Source organism: Pan troglodytes, chromosome 1, assembly GCF_028858775.2.
Source record: "Pan troglodytes isolate AG18354 chromosome 1, NHGRI_mPanTro3-v2.0_pri, whole genome shotgun sequence".
Lineage (NCBI taxonomy): Eukaryota > Metazoa > Chordata > Mammalia > Primates > Hominidae > Pan > Pan troglodytes.
Window position 1 is genome coordinate 146,477,098 of NC_072398.2, and position 13,356 is coordinate 146,490,453.

A 13,356-nucleotide genomic window follows, 5' to 3' on the forward strand; every position below is an offset into this window, starting at 1 on the left:
CTTCCTTTTTTTTTGACAGGGTCTTACTCTGTTGCCCAGTGGTACAATCATGGCTCACTGCAGCCTTGATCTCCCAGGCTCAAGTGAATTTCTCACCTCACTCTTGAGCAGCTGAGACTACAGGTGTGTGCTACTATGCCTGGCTAATTTTTCTTTTTTGGGATGTTTGTTTGTAGAGACGAGGTTTTGCCATGTTGCCCATGCTGGTCTTGAACTCCTGGCCTCAGGTGATTCACCTTGGTCTCCCAAAGTGCTAGTATAACGGGTACACCTAGCCTCGACCATTTCTAATGCTGATATAAGTCTTTAGTCATATACAGTTTTTTCACAAGTGCCTTTCAACAGGAAGGGAGCAGCTGTAATATCTCCAAAATAAATTTCTGACTCAGGCAGGGTGCTTTTTATAACATCTATGAGTCAGAAGAACTAAGTTATAGAAACCAGACAGGGGCCCATTTCTTATCAATAATTTTGCTTGTTTAAATGTTTTTCCTCCACTTTCTCCCTGCTGTGACTGCAAAATCTATAGTTTTCTCAATTGTTTAAATTCTTCCCTAGAAGCGAAACTAATGATTTTCCATGTCTAATCAGTGAGAACAGTGCAAATTCTTCTTCCATCATGATCAGAATCTTCTAGGGTTATGGACTTCTTTTTAAAGTGAGTAAATCCTCTTTTAAACACAGATCTGAGTCACACATCAGAAAGCCTGTGGTCTTAAAACTCTCATGCTCTCCTGAATTTTTCAGAGTTAACACTGGAGGAGACTCGCCCCCAAGTTTGCAGGGAGAGCTAAGTCTATATAGCATTCCTAAAGGGAGCCCAGAGAGGTCCTGTAAGGTGGAACTGGTGGGAGGGCAGGGAAAGGAGAGGAAGAGGCTCTCTCTGCCCACACTCCTCCACACAACTCCATCAATCATCCCAAATCAAAAGAGAAAATTAGCCACATTATTTTACACTTGAGTCAATTCCGTGCAATCCAAGTGTTTCTTTTACCAGTTTAGTTGCTCTCTCAAATGCAAAATACTTTGGAAGTCATTTAAAAACTGCCAGAATAGTTCTTCCTGCACACTGGTTTCTGCCAACTCAATTTGAAATTGGCTCTCTCAGTTCTCTTTTTCTCATATGCAAGCAACTAGCCAGATCTCTACCTGCAGATGATAAAATGCTACCCCATGCAACTCCAGATTTGCTTCTAAACCAGGTCAGGAGGCTGAGATCAAAACAATGAGGACCACTGGAGCCCCTGGGGAGTCTCCAAAAGGGTAATTAGGCTTCTGCCCAGGTCTGGTGGATTTCCCAAAGGCTTGTATTTTTTCAGAAATGGAGCGGAGGGGAATTGGGGAGAAATTACAGTAAGTGAAGGCCTTAAATGGCCTGGAAAATCTTCAGGGTGGTATGACATCATGGAAACCTCATCCAGCTCTTTGAAAGTGATCCCAAGGTTTAGCACATTACAGGACTTAACGCAAGGCAGATACTTGCTACGTATTCATAGGATGAAAGAATAAACAGACTGCTAGAGTAAACTAAAAAACAATTCTCAAACACTAAGGATGTTTTCTCATATTTTCTTTCGAACGCTTTTGTTTGAAAAATGTTAGCATTTCCCATAATCTTGCTTCTAGATTTGATCTCCTCAAATTAATAAATATAAATGTTTCTGGCCCCCAAACCGCTATGATGGCAGCCTACTTCTCTGACCCTGTGAAATTTAAACATACCACGGAAGGCTGGAAATTTTATGCTTCTGAAAAGATGTTGAAAACCATCATCAACATATTCTGTAGTATCCTCCACATGCTGCATGTGACCATCAAGAAAACATAACTAGTCTGTGAACTGCGGGAGGTGCTCCAGGTTCGCTGACACTCCCCTCAGCTGCGGGGTAGGATGGCCAGATGACAGAGGGATTGTTCTCTCTCTTGTTTGCAGTTGGCAATTTTGGAGTTTGCCCACCAGATATGCCATCCAAGAAGACCAAAAGTACAGCAGGATGATTGTGAACAAAACCAGGGACCTCAGCCCTTGCAAAAAAAGGTTGAAGACTATGTACATGAACGACATTCTAGGCTATCCTCAGGGGGGTTCCAAGACTAGGGCTCCCAGCTTCTTCCCTGGATCAACACCCAATGGGCATGGCACTCAATACCTGCTCTTTAATCAGTGCTGTACTGATTTGATCAGTAGTTTTCAAATTATGTCCTACGTTGTCTGAGATGTTCTACTCAGGAGCCCTGGTGAGGGATGATGTGTGAGAAAAATTCAAGTATCTCCTCTTCTAAATTGAGAAGTCCTAGCCTTTGTCTTAAAATTGATTTTGTGTGTTAGGCTTTCACTTTTTTATTAGATGGTAAATGCTCCATTCTTCAAACAACAATGATAGCTCAGGAGGCCAAGAATATGTGTTCTGAATTATTTCTGAATGTCACTGCGTCTAACATAAGACTCTGCTTCCACAGGCACTTAACACATACTTATGAGACTGCTTTCTCTCAACTTCATTTCCACATGGAAACATTTGGAACCGAGTTTCCATTCCTGTGACTTTCATTGTGGGAAAACAGAAAAGAACCCAGCCCAGATTTTTCATTAAGCATGTTTAACACAATAATAGTGAGATGAAACTGAGGGTGAGAGGTTTTAAACCTGTCATTTTGAGCTCTTTTATGTAGGAGAAACAAAGTTCTGTTTTGCCTGGCATCATGGGAGAACTGTGATTGCCTGTTTGATATTGTGTAGATAAGCTAAGCTTGCACAAACTATTGAGATGATTGCCTGGCATGGGACATAAAGGAGTCATTAATTTCATTCCTAAGTGACAGGAAAGCAATAGCCATGCCTCTGGTTGGTTTGTACTTACACAGAGAGAAGTCTACAAAAGGGAGAGCTTCACTTATATACAAATGAACTCTGAAGAGCCACTGAAGTGCCCTGATCACTGAAGTTGTAACCTAGCAAGTGACCCAGCATTCATTGAGCTGAATGAGGTTGCCATTTCCCAATTAAAGTAGGACCCAGGATGGTAGAACATCAAGGATCAGGAGATTTTCATTTTCAGCTCTACCGCTATTAGCTGTGTGACTATGAAAAAGTCATTTTGCCTGTTTAGGCCTCAGTTGTATCGTTTGTAAAATGGGAGTCATAATAACTCCATCAAAAGGTTATTGCAAGAAATAAATATCCCAAAATGTCTACCTGACATCACAAATGATCAATTTAAGCTTGTCATTTCATTGGAAAAACGTGGTCAAATAGGTTGATTTGTGTCTGTGGCCCAAAGAAATTGTTACTAAAGTATTCATTTTTCCTCATTATTATGATTGGAAAGTGTCCTCTCCAAGATTCATGTTGGAACTTAATCTCCAATGCAATCCTATTAAGAGGTGGGGTCTTTAGGAAGTGATCCGGTCATGAGGACTTCTCCCTCATGGATGGGATTAAAGCCCTTAAAGAAGAGCCTTCACACATGGTTTGAACCCTCTTTGCCCTTCAGCCTTCTGCCATGTGAGGATGTGGCACAAAGTTGCCATTTGGGAGCAGAAACTGGACCCTCACCAGACACCAGACCTGCCAGAGTTTAAGAGCATTAGAGGCCACGGTAAGGACTCTGTATTTAATTTGGAATGTGATGGAAAGTGGTAAGATTTTTTTTTCATTTTTCGTTTCTGTTTTTGTTATTTGTTTCAATTTTTTGAGATGAGGTCTCTCTATGTTGCCCAGGCTGGACTAGAACTCCAAGGTTCAAATGAGTCTCCTGCCTCAGACTCCTCAGTAGCTGAGACTGCTGGGGTGCACAACCACACCCACCTAGAAAGTGGTAAGATTTGATTTATGATTTTGAAAGATACTTCTGGCTGCTTTGAGGGAATAAGAGGTTCAAATAGAAGGCTATTACAGCCAGCCCAAAGAGAGGTGATGGTTATTTGGACTAAAGTAGTACAGGAAGGAGGACCTTGCATGGTTTTTCATCATAAAGTTCAATGCTGTAATCAGGGACTGTTAATATGAAACCATTTTTCTCATGCTCAACCATAACATGGGGCTCTATAATGAAAAAGAAAAATTCAAGTAGAAAAATTGGATTCTAATATTCCCTATCATGTCTCTATTATTTTTAAGTATTAAATATAATTTTATATGGAAAATTATGTTTCACATAACACAAGTTCGTGGCCATGGAGGCTGCTGTTGAGGTGGCAGCTGCTGCTGCTGTTGTCAGAGCTCGAGGTGTCACTGACCTGCTGCCGCTTTTGCTACTGTCTTTGCTTTTGAAACCTTTCATTTTTTGAATCCTAAAAAACCAAAATATTTTTCAAGAATATAATAGGACAAAAAATCTTTTCACAGAATTTACAGAAGTGCCACTAACAGTCTGGAAATGTTTCTCTGACACAGTTTGTGTGTATGAGCGTGGGTGTTTTATTTTTAAAGCTTTGAGAATATAATCTGTTATTTTGAAGGAAGACGCACTCCTCAAAAATAATTGGGGTTTACTTGATGTAAGATCAAATCTTTAGGAAAGGTTTTTTGTTGCCTTTTTTTTAAATTTTAAGTTCAGGGGTACATGTGCAGGATGTGCAGGTTTATTACATAGGTAAACGTGTGCCATGGCGGTTTGCTGCACAGATCATCCCATCACCTAGGTATCAAACCGAGCATTCATTAACTATTCTTTCTGATATTCTCCCTTTTATCTTCTCCACCCTCCGACAGGCCCCAGTGTGTGTTGTTTCCCACAATGTGTCCATGTGTTCTCATCATTCAGCTCTTACTTATGAGTGAGAACATGTGGTATTTGGCTTTCTGTCCCTGCATTAGTTTGCTGAGGATAATGGTTTCCAGCTCTATCCAAGTCCCTGCAAAGGACATAATCTCATTTTTTATGGCTGCATAGTATTCCATTGTGTATATGTACCATATTTTCTTTATCTAGTCTATCATTGATGGGCATTTGGGTTGATTCCATTTCTTTGCTGTTGTGAATACTGCTGCAATGAACATATGCATGCATGTGTCTTTATAATAGAATGATTTATATTCCTTTGGGTATATACCCAGTAATGGGATTGCTGGGTCAAATGGTATTTCTGCCTCTAGGTCTCTGAGGAATTGCCACACTGTCTTCCACAATGGTTGAACTAATTTACACTCCCACCAACAGTGTAAAAGCGTTCCTTTTTTTTCCACAACCTTGCCAGCATCTGTTGTTTTTTGACTTTTTAATAATAGCCATTCTGACTGGTATGAGATGGTATCTCATTGTGGTTTGGATTTGCATTTCCCCAATGATCAGTGATGTTGAGCTTCTTTTCATATGTTTGTTGGGCACATGTATGTCTTCTTTTGAGAAGCATCTGTTCATGTCCTTTGCCCACTTTTTAATTTTTTTGTTGTTGTTGTTAATTTATTTAAGTTCCTTGTATACCTTTGTCAGATGGATAAATTGCAAAAATTTTCTCCCATTCTGTAGGTTGTCTGTTCACTCTGATGATAGTTTCTTTCGCTGTGCAGAAGCTCTTTAGTTTAATTGGATCTCGTTTGTTGATTTTTGCTTTTGTTGCAATTGCTTGTGGAGTCTTCATGATGAAATCTTTGCCCATGCCTATGTCCTGAGTGGTATTGCCTAGATTTTGTTCTAGGGTTGTTCTAAGGTTTTTATAGTTTGGAGTTTTACATTTAAGTCTTTAATCCATCTTGAGTTGATTTTTGTGTATGGTGTAAAGAAGAGGTCCAGTTTCAATTTTCTGCATATGGCTACCCAGTTCTTCCAGCACCATTTATTAAATAGGGAATCCTTTCCCCATTGCTTGTTTTTGTCAAGTTTGTTGAAAATTAGATGGCTATAGGTGTGTGACCTTATTTCTGGATTCTTTATTCTGTTCCACTGGTCTATATGTCTGTTCTTGTACCAGTGCCATGTTGTTTTGGCTACTGTAGCCTTGGTAGTATAGTTTGAAGTTGGGTACTATGATGCCTCCAGCTTTGTTCTTTTTGCTTAGGATTGTCTTGGCTATTCGGGCTCTTTTTTGGTTCCATATAAATTTTTAAATAGTTGTTTCTAATTCTGTGAAGAATGTCAATGGTAGTTTTATTAAAGCATTGAATATATAAATTGCTTTGGGCAGTATATGGGCATTTTCACATATTGATTTTTCCTATCCATGAGCATGGAATGTTTTTCCATTTGTTTGTATCATCTCTGATTTCTTTGAGTTTGTAGTTTGTAGTTCTTGAGTTTGTAGTTTGTAGTTCTCCTTGAAGGGGTCCTTTACTTCCCTTGTTAGCTGTATTCCTAGGTATTTTATTCTTTTTGTGGCAATTGTGAATGGGAGTTCATTCATGATTTGGTTCTCCACTTGCCTGTTGTTTGCATACAGGAATGCTAGCAATTTTTGCACATTGATTTTGCATCCTGAGACTTTGCTGAAGTTGCTTATCAGCTTAAGAGGTTTTGGGGCTGAGAAAATGGGGATTTCTAGATATAGGATCATGTCATTTGTAAACAAAGATAGTTTGGCTTCCTCTCTCCTTATTTGAATAGGCTTTCTTTCTTTCTTTCTCTTGCCTGATTGCCCTGGCCAGAATTTCCAGTACTATGTTGAATAAGAGTGGTGAGAGAGGTCATCCTTGTCTTGTGTCAGTTTTCAAGGAGAATACTTCTAGCTTTTGCCCATTCAGTATGATATTGGCTGTGGGTTTCTCATATATAGCTCTTATTATTTTGAGGTATTTTTTTTAATACTGAGTTCATTGAGAGTTGTTAACATGAAGGGATGTTGAATTTTATCAAAGTCCTTTTCTGCATCTATTGAGATAATCATGTGGGTTTTGTCTTTAGGTCTATTCATGTGATAAATCACATTTATTGATTTGCATATGTTGAACCAACCTTGCATCCTGAGGATGAAAGCTCCTTAATTATGGTGGATAAGCTTTTTTTTTTTTTTTTTTTTTAAGACTGGGTCTCATTCTATCACCCAGGCTGGAGTGCAGTGGCACAATCTTGGCTCACTGTAACCTCTGCCTCCTGGGTTCAAATGATTATCCTGTCTCAGCCTCTTGAGTAGCTGGGATTACAGGAGTGTGCCACCACTGAGACAGTGTCTCACTGTCCCCCAGGCTGGAGTGCAGTGGCACAATCTAGGCTCACTGCTACCTCTGCCTTTCAGAAGCAAGTGATTCTCATGCCTCAACTTCTGATTAGCTGGGACTACAGGCACATGCCACCACACCCAGCTATTTTTTTTTTTTTTTGTATTTTTAGTAGAGACAGGGTTTTGCTGTATTGGCCAGACTGGTCTTGAACTCCTGGCCTCAAATGATCCACCTGATTTGGCTTCCCAAAATGCTAGGATTACAGATATGAGCCACCACACCCGGCCTGCTTAAGCTTTTTGATGCGCTGCTGGATTTGATTTGTCAGTATTTTGTTGAAGACTATTGCATTGATGTTCATCAAGGTTATTAGCCTGAAGTTTTCTTTTTTGTTGTATCTCTGCCAGGTTTTGGTATCAGGATGATGCTGGCCTCATAGAATGAGTTAGGGAGTAGTCCCTTGTTTGCTATTTTTTTGGAATAGTTTCAGTAGAAATGGCACCAGCTCTTCTTTGTACCTCTGGTAGAATTCAGGTATAAATCCATCTGGTCCTGGGCTTTTTTGGGGGCTGATAGGCTATTTATTACTGCCTCAATTTCAGTACTCATTATTGGTCTATCCGAGGATTTGATTTCTTCATGATTCAGTCTCGGGAGGGTGTATGTCTCCAGCAATTTATTCATTTCTTCTAGATTTTCTAGTTTATGTGCATAGAAGTGTTTATAAAAACAACTCTGATGGCTGTATTTTTGTAGGGCCAGTGGTGATATCTCCTTTAACATTTCTGATTGTGTTGACTTGAATCTCCTGCCTTTTCTTATTTACTAATCTAGCTAGTGGTCTATGTATTTCATTTTTTTTTTTCAAAAATTAATGGATTCATGTATTTTTTGAAGGGTTTTTCATGTCTCTATCTCCTTCAGTTCACCTCTAATCTTTGTTATTTCTTGTCTTCTGCTAGCTTTGGGGTTTGTTTGCTCTTGGTTTTCTTGTTCTTTTAGTTGTGATGTTAGGTTGTTAACTTAAAATCTGTCTAGCATTTTTTTGAGACAGTCTTGCTCTGTTGTTTAGGCTGGAGTGCAGTGGCACAACCTCAGCTAACTGCAACCTCCGCCTCCTGGGTTCAAGCTTTTCTCCTGCCTCAGCCTCCCGAGTAGCTGGGACTACAGGCGCCTGCCACCATGCCTGGCTAATTTTTGTATTTTTAGTAGAGACACGGTTTCACCATAATGGCCAGGCTGGTCTCGAACTCCTGACCTTGTGATCTGCCTGCCTCGGCCTCCCAAAGTGCTGGGATTACAGGCGTGAGCCACCAAGCCTGGCCGAAATCTGTCTAGCTTTTTGATATGGGCATTTAGTGCAATAAATTTCCCTCTTTACCCTGCTTTAGCTGTGTGCCACACATTCTGCTATGTTGTATCTTTGTTCTCATTAGTTTCAAAGAATGTCTTGATTTCTGCCTTAATTTCATTATTTACCCAAGAGTCATTCAGAAGCAGGTTGTTCAGTTTCCATAAGTTCTCATTTGATTGTAAGAACTCAGTCTCTCAGACCAGAGAGACTGTTATGATTTCAGTTGTTTTGCATTTGCTGAGGAGTGTTTTACTTCTGATTATGTGATCAGTTTTAGAGTAAGTGCTGTGTGGCAATGAGAAGAATGTATATTCTGTTGTCTCTGGGTGGAGAGTGCTATAGATATATACCAGGTCCACTTGATCCAGAGCTGGGTTCAAGTCCTGAATGTCTTCGTTAATTTTCTGTCTCAATGGTCTGTCTAATATTTTCAGTAGGGTGTTAAAGTTTCCCACTATTATTGTGTGGGAATCCAAGTCTCTTTGAAGGTCTCTAAGAACCTGCTTTATGAATCTGGGTGCTCCTGTATTGGGTGCATATATATTTAGGATAATTAGCTCTTCTTGTTACATTGAACTCTTTGCCATTATATGATGCTCTTGTCTTTTTTGATCTTTGTTGGTTTAAAATCTCTTTGTCAGAAACTAGGACTGCAACCCCTGCTTCTTCTGTTTTCCATTTTTGTGGTAAATTTTCCTCCAACCATTTTGAGCCTATATGTGTCTTTGCATGTGAGATAGGTCTCTTGAGGGTAGCATACCAATGGGTCTTGGTTCTTTATCCAACTTGCCACTCTCTTTTAATTGGGGCATTTAGCCCATTTACACTTAAGATTAGTATTGCTATGTGTGGATTTGATTCTATCATCATGATGCTAGCTATTTGGCAGACTTGTTTATGTGGTTGCTTCATAGTGTCACTGGTCTGTGTACTTCAGTGTGTTTTTGTAGTGGCTGTAATAGTTTTTCCTTTCCATATTTACTGCTTTCTTCAGGAGCTCTTGCAAGGCAGGCCTGGTGGTAACAAATTCCCTCAGCATTCTCCTTTGCTTATGAAGCTTAGTTTGGCCAGATATGAAATTCTGGGTTGGAAATTCTTTTCTTTAAAAATGTTGAATATTCTCTCCCTACCTCTTCTGGCTTGTAGAGTTTCTGCCGAGAGGTCCACTGTTAGTCTGATGGGGTTCCCTCTGTAGGTGACCTGGTCTTTCCCTCTGGCTACCCTTAAACATTTTTTTCTTTCATTTTGACCTTGGAGAATCTGGTAATTATGTGTGTTGGGGATGATCTTCTTGTGGAATATCTTACTGGGGTTCTCTGAATTTCCTGAATTTGAATGTTGGCCTGTCTTGGTAGGTTGAGGAAGTTCTCCTGGATAATATCCTTAAGTATTCCAATTTGGTTATTCTCCCCATGTCTTTCAGGTACCCCAATCAATCATAGATTCAGTCTCTTTACATAATATCATATTTGTCAAAGGTTTTGTTCATTCCTTTTCATTCTTTTTTTGCTATTATTGTCTGCCTGTCTTATTTCGGAAAGATAGGCTTCAAGCTGTGAGATTCTTTCACCGGCTTAGTCTATTCTGCTATGAATACATTAGATTGCCTTGTGAAGTTAGTGTCTTTTTCAGCACTAAGAGTTCAGCTATATTCCTCTCTAAACTGGCTATTTTGGCTCTCAGCTCATGTATTATCATGATTCTTACCTTCTTTGCATTGGGTTACAACATGCCTCTTTAGCTCAGTGAAGTTTGTTGTTACCCACCTTCTGAAGCTTACTTCTGTCATTTCATTCATCTCAGCCTCAGTCTAGTTCTGAACCCTTGCTGGAGAGGTGTTGTGGTCATTTGGAGGAAAAGGGGCACTCTGGCTTTTTGAGTTTTCAGTATTTTTGCATCGATTCTTTCTCAACTTTGTGGGCTTATCTACCTTCGATCTTTGAGATTGATGACCTTTGGATGAGGTTTTTGTGGGGTTTTGTTGTTGTTTTCTGTTTATCTTTTAACAGTCTGGCCACTTCTGTAGGGCTGCTGTGGTTTGCTGAGGGTCCACTCCAGACCCTAGCTGCCTGGGTTTTTCCAGTATAATGATCACATGAAGGACTCTGAAGGCAGGTAGACTCCTTTTGGAAAGCAGAGGAACTGAGCAAAACCCAGTATTGGAACCATATACAGCATGATTTGCATCATTTGGCCCAGGTTTATTTGATAAAGTCCAGTTGTTCATCCTTGTAAGGTAAGTACCTTACCATATGGTGGTTATTCACATATTTAAGAGGATGGGAAATAGGGCCCATTTAAATTATATATCTAATTAATGAGAACCAAATAACAAAAAATCTCTTTGGTATGGATGAAAAAATGACATTTTTAATTATTAATAATATTGTTTGTGATCATTATTATATCATTAATAGCAACAGATATGAAGGGAAATGTCGCTCTTGTTCCTTGAGTTGCCAATATCTCAAATGCCTACTTTTATGCTAAGAGAGCAAGTTAACTTTCCTGAGCAACATTCTTTTGGTGAATATAGCGGGGTCCTTCACCAGTTTATCACTGAATTTATACAACACATTTCATGCGCTGACAAGATTTCTCCTGAGTAGTTCAGGGAAGAATGTGTGCCACTAGTTTACAGGAAGCAGATACATCTGTGGACTCCCTGTAGTGAAATGGGTGTATAAGTTGTCTTAGATTTTGCAATCTATAAAAATCCCACTTGAGACTTAGGTGCAATGTCAGGTAGGGGCACAGCGGGCAAGATAGCAATGACTACTGCCCTGGACCTGACCTTGCATTACCTTGACTTCCTCAGTTACCCCAAGTTGTGAGCCTCAGAAGGACTGACTTATGCAAACTGAATCCAGAAATGAATGCATAATCTAGAACACCAATTTCTTTCTATCTTTCCTCTCTTCAATAACCAGTGAGGTAAGGTAATTTTCCTAGGGCCATATAGCTGTTAAAGACTTGACCTGGAGTATAATTCAAGTATTTTGATTCTGTCCGAAATTAAAGGTACTGAAAGTGCAGTACCAATACCAATGGAATTGTAGGATGATAAAGATCAATACACTAAGAACCAGAAATGTTATTTGCAGACATGTTATCTCTCTGTAAAATTAAGTCTGATTAATTGACCTAACCCCTGCCTTATGGGGATATATGTTTCTGGCTGCAGAAACATGTGGAGCACATTGAAGCCTGGCAGTTCTTTTAGGCCATCATTATACTATTGTGCACAGTACTGAAATGCAGTTCTTAATTGCCACTACCATGACTGTCCTCACCACAGTTAGCATCACCATCAGCTTCACTATCATCATAGTCTATATGGCAATTAAAGCAAAATTCTAATATTTTAAAATCAACCAGAATACAGGACAGTCCTGTTCCTGACTCCCCAGAGTCTTGAGCCCTGTAGAAGAAACTGACATTCCAAGGTGGCTGGTGCATGGATACTCTTATGGGTTGAATTGTGTGTCCCCTGTCCCCCTCCAAATTCATATCTTGAAGTCCTAACCCGTAGTACCTGAGAACATCACCTTATTTGGAGATATGGTATTTTTTTTTTCTTTGAGATGGAGTCTTGCTCTTGTTGCCCAGGCTGGAGTGCAATGGTACAATCTTGGCTCACTGCAACCTCCACCTCTGAGGTTCAAGCAATTCTCCTGACTCAGCCTCCTGAGTAGCTGGGATTACAGACACGCACTATCACACCCAGCTAATTTTTGTATTTTTAGTAGAGACAGGATTTCACCATGTTGGCCAGGCTGGTCTTGAACTCCTGACCTCGTGATCCGCCTGCCTTGGCCTCCCAAAGTGCTGGGATTACAGGCATGAGCCACTGCGCCCGGCTGGAGATATGCTCTTTATCAAATTAAAATGAGGTCATTAGGATGGGTTCTATTCCAATGTGACTGGTATCCTTATAGAAGGAAAATCTGGAGACAGACACATATACAGGGAAGATACCAACTGAACATGAAGATGACCGCCTACAAGCCAAAGAGAAGAGGCATGGAATGGATCCTTCTCTCATAGCCCTCAGAAGGAACCAACTCTGCCAACACCTTGATTTTGGATTTCTGGCCTCCAAAACTGTGAGACAATACATTTCTGTTTTATAAGACACCCAGTTTGTAGTACTTTGTTGTGGCAGTCCTAGTAAACTAATATAGACACCAAATGAAATATTGTGACTGTCCTCCCAGTGTATGACCTGTGGCAAAAAGTCATAAAGATGAGCTGCATATAGCCTGTCAAGAGGATTCCAGTGGCTTCTCACTTCAGCCAATCCTGGCATACCAGCAAGAAGGCCTGGCCGCCAGGGCAGTCTCAGTCTGTGTTAGTTTCCATTATTTGGCAGCTTCTAAGTGGATACATTTTCAGTGGTCATCCATGCCAACAAAAGCCATTTTGAAGTGTTATGTTTACAGGTTGTCAGCTTGTTTTCTAAACTTCCCTAATTGGAGTACACAAAGACACATCGTCTCTGAGTCTTTGCATTCAGGATGGACTCGTTGAAATAAGACATAATTTCAAGGGATGAATGTACAGTCATTTCTTAAACAAGTTTGCTGTATGGGTAAAAGGTAAATTGAAAGAGATCTAGTTGAACAATACTTCTTGTCAACTTGACATAGCAAGGGGCTTCACTGATGATGAATTTATAATGAGCCAACAGGAGTATGGCTGCCCAGAAAGCTAAGAAATCATTAATGCCCAGAAAGCATTAAAGCATGTCAGCTAATACGAGGCAGCAATTCTGCTGTATGCTGCATGGACCAGATCATGCCTGACCTGCACTGTACAGATTGTCTTTGCACCAGATCCTTTGAGCTCATCTAAAAGGGATGTGGGTGGGATGGTTGAGGATGGGATGGTGAAAAGGAAATTATGT

General features: G+C 40.1%; 1 protein-coding gene across 1 annotated transcript in view; it reads left to right on the forward strand.

Annotated features, from left to right (window-relative positions):
• The window catches only part of CTBS (chitobiase), a 66,263-nt gene that overhangs the window by 21,052 nt on the left and 31,855 nt on the right, over positions 1-13,356 (forward strand). Inside the window, exons 3-4 of the mRNA XM_054667547.2 lie at positions 3,495-3,599; positions 3,722-3,818. The gene's annotated coding sequence lies outside the window, so the exon portion shown is untranslated. The remainder of the gene's footprint in view (positions 1-3,494; positions 3,600-3,721; positions 3,819-13,356) is intronic.